The sequence below is a fragment of the Miniopterus natalensis genome, chromosome 6, assembly GCF_054644295.1.
Source record: "Miniopterus natalensis isolate mMinNat1 chromosome 6, mMinNat1.hap1, whole genome shotgun sequence".
NCBI lineage: Eukaryota > Metazoa > Chordata > Mammalia > Chiroptera > Miniopteridae > Miniopterus > Miniopterus natalensis.
Window position 1 is genome coordinate 51,324,492 of NC_142086.1, and position 7,749 is coordinate 51,332,240.

The following is a 7,749-nucleotide window of genomic DNA, read 5'->3' on the forward strand; positions in this document are numbered from 1 at the left end:
GCAAGAGAAGAACGAAAACCTTTAGAGAAAAAAAAGAAAGGGGATTCCAGAAAAAGTCTCATGTAAGGAAACATGGAAACACACTGGCAGACATTATATAGCCCAGAAGCAGAAGAGAGGTATTTCTCTGTAATGGAAAGATTGCACTGGCCTGGAAATCTAAACAAATGTATCCCAGAAAGAGCTTTGCTAGGGTCTTAAGTGTCAGCCTGTCAAAGTTCCATGATCTTTCTTCTACTTAGTTTCTCTGTCTATAAAATGAGAGAATTGAACCAAAGGGTCTCAGACATTTTCTTTATCTCTGTCATTAAGTGAATCACCGAGTATCTACCCAGGGCTACACACAGGGCAAAGAACACACACAGCCTTTGCAAAGTGAATACCCAATTTGTCTACAACGAGCGCATTTACTTTCCATTTATTTTTCAAAATTATTGATTAGTCACATTTCAATCAATGTTTTAAAGAGTTGAATTTATTTCCTGTAAGCTTTAAGTTTCACTTCTGCCAGGAATGTGTTCTATATTAAATTTTATAGAGTTCAATATTATTATTAGGCCAGTGATGCTGATTCAGTGCCTCATGTGACTATCTTGGCCATTTTCATATATTATCCTTTCACAGAGCCACTTTACACATAGAGTTCTTCTATGAAAGTGAACAGAGCTGTGCAAATCTCTGTGCCACTCTTAAATAAATGAATAAATAAAATTGTGGACCTGCCAAAATCCTATAGAGGGCAGTATGGCTCAGTATTCTATCTTATTTCCTTGTAAAGAATATAATAATTCTTTAAAAGAATAAGAAGGGAGAAGCAGAGGAACTCTGATCATGAAGTATTAGATAATCATTGTAAAATTTTTGTCATATACCAAAGTAGAAATAATTTTAAAATTACAGATTTTCTTGTTCAAACAGAACTATGTTGGTTATACAAACATACATGTCATCTTTTAAGATTTTTTCTAGTGTGATTACATTATTTGTTATTTTTAATGGGTGAGCAGAATTCCTTTATAAGGTTACATGTTATAAACTATTCAGCTCCTGATTGAATTTTAGGTATCACAATAAATGCTGTGAGATACAATTTTACTTGAATTTATGACTTTATTTCTGAATATTTCTTTACAATATGTTCTTGAAGTGGAATTAAGGTAAATATATATTAACATGTAAATATTCTTTATATACATCAAAATGTTTTGCCAAAATGTAGCAATTTACACTTGTGTGTCTAGCTTTGACAACACTGAATTATACACTTATTTTTTTTAAGTAGGAAAAATAATCTCATTTTAATTTGCTATGTAAAGAAGCCTTGGTAACAATAATAGCTCGGAACTAAAAATTTTAAATTACTTCCAAAAAATCTAGGAGTAGATGGTGGGCAAAATAGAGTGTGAAAGCCTTACAAAGTTCTCTGAAGAACAGCAGAGGAGAGTAAAGGAAAGGAAAGGGAACATATTTTTCAAATATCATCTTATTGTAATAGAAAAAAAAAAGATGAGCAAACAGAATGCTTTCCTGAGGTAAAAAAATGGAATCAATGCAAGTCAGTATTTAATTTAGTTTCAAAGTTTGGGCTAGACCCAGTCTACCTGGTTTCAAAATCCTGGCCCCACCTCTTACCTCTGTAATACCAGCCAAGTCTCTCGATTCCTCAGTAGTTAGACATGGTCATTATGTCTGCCTTATAGGATCTTCATGAGGACTCAATAAGAGCCTATATATTATTATATGTTGTTAACTATAACCTAAAGCTAATATAGATTATAAACTCTTAGGACATGTACACGGTAACACTCAATAAATGTTATTAATACTATTTTCTTTTAGTCAAGTTGTAGTAGAGAAATGTGTTACAACCTAAGCATCGAGAAAGGAGAGGCAACCATTAAATTAAAAAAATGGTACAATTTCTAAATTAACAGGGTGACGAATGGAATTAATAGTAACTCAATCAAACAAAGAAAAAAAGGAACAAAAAGCAAAGAAAGCAAAGTTAAAAATAGTAAAGCAGGAGGAAAACAAGCTGGCGGCGTAGGTAACAGCTGCACCCCCGCCTCCCGCAACCACATCACAATGACAACTAAAACACAGAACCACCGTCACTCGGAGCCTCCTGAGACCTGGCTGCACAGAAGCCCCACAACCAGGGCCCTGAAGGAGCACCGAGACCGGGGGGAGGGGCGGAGACGCGGGCAGATCGGGGCTGAATCACGGAGACGCGGCCGCGGGCCCACAGCCAGTGCCGAGGTTGAAACCCGGGAGGGAATCTCCGCGATGGAGTTTTCCCAGAGCGAGGGGTCCCAGCCCCACAGCAGGCCCCCAGCTCAGGGCCCTGGGGCCGGGAAGAGACGCCCCCACAACTTCGGGCTGTGAAACCAGCGGGGACTGTCCCTGAGGGTCGCGGAGGCTGCGGGAGCCCCAGCAGCTCCTCTAAAGGGCCCGGCACGGACTCACTCGGACGCTCCCTCTGAGCCCAGCGCCGGGCAGCAGCCTGAAGGGACCTGGGACACTCGGGAGGAACTAACCTGCCTGAGATCCGGGCGAGAGCTGGAGGGGCGGCTTCCTCCCAGGCAGAAGGGCTGGCAGAGGCCATGGCTCCTTTGGCGAGTCCTCCCCGCATGCAGCCGGCAGGCAGGCGCCATGTTTGAGTCGCCAGCACCTGACTCACACCTTTGGCCCCGCCCCGTGATTCCCGGAGGCCCCGCCCCTCCCCACCTGCAGCTCAGCCAGGCCATTTCCAGGGGCTTTTCTGTGCAAGTGGCCTCTCAAGCCTCATGCTTAGGACTTTCCTAAAATCTCTCAAAGAAGCAGCAGCGGGCCCCATATGGCTTGATAAGTGGCCCCAGGCCTGGCACTAGCGGCAGCTGGCATTGGCTCATAGCTTGGCCTCTCCTGGGCACCTCCAAGCCCAGCACAAGTAGCAGCCAACTACTGTTTGCTGTGTAGCTCATGCTGGGTGGCCCTGGGCAAGACACTGGCAGAGGCTGACTTTGAACCTCCAGGGAGGCCCCAGAGACAGTGCACCTGGTGGTCAGACTCGACCACGCTGGATTACAGCCCTACCACATCCACGACTGACACACTCAAGGGGCACACTTGGTGAACACCAAAGCCCCACTGAAGTAAATCCTGCTCCATAGGGGTGTCTCCAGCACAGCGGCTCTCTGGCTGTAGTTGCAGCTGGTCCTCACAGCTGATTGGCTGGGGGTCAGTTCCTCCCAGTGACGCCAACAGCAACCAAGGCTCAACTACAACAGGACAGTGCACACAGCCCACACAGGGGAGCACCTAGAATGCCCAGCTCAGGTGACTGGGGAGGCTGAGCCACTGGACCCTACGGGACACCTACTACACAAAGCCACTCTACCAATTCCAGGAGACATAGCAGCTCTACCTAATACATAGAAACAAACACCGGAAAGCAGCCAAAATGCAGAAGCAAAGAAAGATGTCACAAAGGAAAGAACAGAAGAAATCTCTAGAAGAGGAACTAAATGAAATAGATCCAAGCAAGCTAACAGAGGGTTCGGAATTTTGGTTATAAGGATGTTTAAGCAGACTGTTAGGGAAATAACTGAGAAAATCGATAACATAATAAAGTACCAATTTGAAATGAAGGCTACAGGAACTGAAATGAAGAATAATTTATAGGAAATCAACAGCAGAGTAGAGGATGCTGAGAATCAAATCAGCAATTTGGAACACGAGGAGACAAAAAACACCCAACCAGAAGAGCAAAGAGAAAAAAGAATCCAGAAATATAAAGATAGTATAAGGAGCCTCTGGGACAACTTCAAGAGGCCCAACATTTGTATTATTGGGGTGCCAGAAGGGGAAGAAAGAGACCAAGGAATTGAAAATCTATTTGAAAAAATAATTACAGAAAACTTCCCCTACCTGGGGAAAGAAATAGACTTACAAGTCTAGGAAGCACAGAGGGTCCCAAGCAAGAGGTACCCAAAGAGGCCCACAGCAAGACACATCATAATTAAAATGCCAAAGGTTAAAGACAAAGAGAGAATCTTAAAAGTAGTCTGAGAAAAGCAGTTAGTTACCTACAAGGGAGCACCCATACGACTGTCAGCTGATTTCTCAACAGAAAATTTGCAGGCCAGAAGAGAGTGGCAAGAAATATTCAAAGTGATGAAAAACATGGAACTACAACCAAGATTGCTCTACCCAGCAAAGCTATCATTTAGAATTGAAGGTCAGATAAAGAGCTTCTCAGACATGGAAAAGCTAAAGGAGTTCATCACCACCAGATCAATACTACATGAAATGTTGAAGGGTCTTCTTTAAGAAGAAGCTAATGAACAAAATAATCTGATGAACTAAATAGATCCAGAGACATTGACGCATGCAACAGACGATCATATTTCAGAGGAAAGAGAGAAGGGGGGTGGAGGGTGGGAAGAGATTAACCAAAGAAGTTATATGTATAATCCATGCACACAGTTAATAACGGGGTGATGGCCTGGGAAGGGGGTGGGAGGGAAGTGGAGGGGATCAATTGAGGGGGAAAATGGTATACCTGTAATACTCTCAACAATAAAGATAAATTTTAAAAGTAAAAAATAAAAATAAAAAATTAAAAAAAATAGTAAAGCAAATACGTAACAACTTAAAAAGAAATAAAAGATACAAAACGTGGCACAAGGGATTTTTAGAGCAGTGAAACTATTCTATATGACACTGAATTGGTAGATATACATCATTATATATTTGTCAAAACCCATATAAAAGTAAATGCAATTAAGTGGGGTGGGGGGTGGAGAAAATAATAAGATATTATGAAGAATATTATGTCAGAAGGTAAACTTTAGGATTGAAATCACTACTCATTAAACAGGGTATGAAGTGAGGTGACATGTATAAATAAAAGCCACACTGTGTGCAGAAGACATGCAGTCATAGACCTTTGTATAAAAAACAATACAGAAGCTAAATGTATAAAGAACTACATATTAGCATACTGGCAACTTAAGAAAATATAATTACAATAAGAACCTTCAATATGTTTCTTTTGAAATTTGAGTAAATTTAAGTACTTTGTTAACATGATTAATCCTCACCATGATAACCTTGATAAATGGATACACTTATAATCTCTATTTGCAGTTCAGAAAAAGTATGAAGGATAAATAATTCAAAGATGCTTTTTATAGAAGTCCAATAAAATGATAAATCCTTCATAAGCCTGATTAAGGACAAAAGAATTGGGTAAATATACATGATTAGAGATGATAAGACTTAACTACAGAGGGTATTAAAAGAATATTTAAAAAGTTTATGATATGTAGTACTATAGCAATGCATTTAAAAACTAAGCAAGTGGATAATTTTGGGCAAAATATATAATTGCCACATTGAATAAAATTTAGTAGGTTTTTGAAATGAAGAAGTAGGTTCACAGGTGATTTATATTAGATATTTAAATTACAGGTACTTCTGGTGTATTAAAGTAACACAGAAAACATCAGGAGATCTACAGATAGAGATAATGAAAAGAATTTAATATTTTATTTACCAAATAAAATCAGAATGAAAAGAAACTGCTTAAATTTAATACTCGACTATACAAATTAAACAACAAACATGGTTTTAAAAGCATAGCTTTAAAGCCATTCTTTTTTAGGTCACAACCTGCATAGGGAAACTTGCTTTTACAGTAGTTTTTAATATTGGCTGGAGGTATACTGAGAGCAATAGCATAAGAAAACAAAGTCGTATTAATTTTGGGGGGAAAAAAGGAGTTTCACTTCTTTTTGTGATTGATATGACTGTGTCCATCCCAGGGAATTCTAGAAGCATCTATGAAAATTAATATGAGAGTTTGTAAGGAGTCTGGATATAAGACACATAAAAAACCAGTTTTCTGTTTACTTCTGAAGCATCTAGAAATTCAAAGCGAAAAATAATTCATAACTGCATGCACACACAGATGCACAAACACACACACAACTGAAAATTCTTGGGAATTAGCAGATGGAAAAGGGTATATATATGATATAAACAGGAAAATATGTATGTGTGTATATATAATCTTATTAGAGATATAAGAATATTCTGGACCCACAAAAGAAGTTGTATGCTGCTAGCTGAAATGCGAAGTATTGCAGACAATTTAGAAAGAAGCAACCTAACAACATCTGCTAAAATTATGAAGCATTTGACTCAGCAAATACTCTCCTGGAAATATGTCCCTAAAAAATAAATCACCACTACATAAGAATATATGCATGGAAAACAGGGGGATTATGTAATGCTTATAGAAACAAAAATATAGAAATAAACTGAATACCACTAAGATATTATATATGTTATATTGCATATATGTTAATAAATAATAGTGTATTAGTCTCTCCCTGTGGCCTGGCCTTTCTCATAACAATGTGATTGAGTTCCAAGGCTGAGATGGAAAACAGAGACTGGGGGGGGGGGGTGGGGGAGAAAGGGGGGAGGGAGGGAGAAGCCATATCACCTTGTGATGCTCTTTTGGGTGAGGCAGCCACAAAGTCTCATGTACTTTCAAGAGGAAGGGAAATAGATTCCACTTCCTGATGGGAGCGGCAAGGTTCTAAAAGCACACGTGGACATGGAAAATTGACTCTGTCCATTTTTGAAAAATATAGTCTGCAGCATAGCAACAGTGAAAGACACCCGTTTTAAAAATTACTTCTGTAAAATTGTAAATGTGTATGGTTATTTTAGAATTCCTCGTAAGGTTAAAAATGTTAGACATTAGTAACTATTTGTTACTTTCTTCTGTAAATATTCATGTTCATTGCACATTTTTACTATAATTTTAGTTTCCTAATTTATTTGTATATGTTCTTTCATTATTTACTATCCTCCACGTCTTTCCAGAGAATATTTAAGGCTTCTTAAAAGGTAGAAAAGTACATGGAGCTGGCATTAAAAAATAGGAAAGACAGAAGAAATTTAAGAAATGCAAGAGCATTAAGCAAGACCAGAAGGAGAGTAAAACTGAGTTCCATAAAATGCTGTACCTTTCCATAGGCAGGACACAGAAGGCTCTACACTTACACAGCCAATGGAAAGTGGGCAACCTGGGCCAAATTCTCAATGTACATATTAACTTTGATATAAAGAACAGAATTGGTCAGGGAACAGTTGGAGAACCATGAGAAAAAATGACAATATTCAATAAAATACAACAATTTCAATGACATGACAAGATTCACATGTGTTCACAATATACAATAAGAAACAAAACCATTACATATATGGCATGCCTTTCCCTTTGTACATAAGACTTTTAAATGCAGTTTTGCTAAAAATATCTTGAATTTTCCCTTTAAAAATATTTAGAAAGTCCCCATGCAGCCAACATTTATACTAATATTAAGAATATGGTTCTTTTTATACTGTGAATATCTTAATCTGAGTGATGACCCTTAACAAGTGGCATGATATGGCTGATATAACTGTAATTTAATTTCAGGATGTTATATAAATTTCTCTAAAGATATGTAGAGTAACCAAAGAGGACATTAGAATAACTTTTTAACAGTCCCAAATTATTGTAAAATACGAACACAGTAGCCCAACAACGTATTTAAAACACAACTGCCTAATAAGCACGAAAGAATTAATACAGTTGCTAATCATTCGTAAAAGGACAACATCGACTGGATGGGACTTTGGAGACCCAGTTTCAGGAACTAGCTTTGCACTTTCCAATAGGTGACTTTGGGCAACTCAGTAAACCTGGTT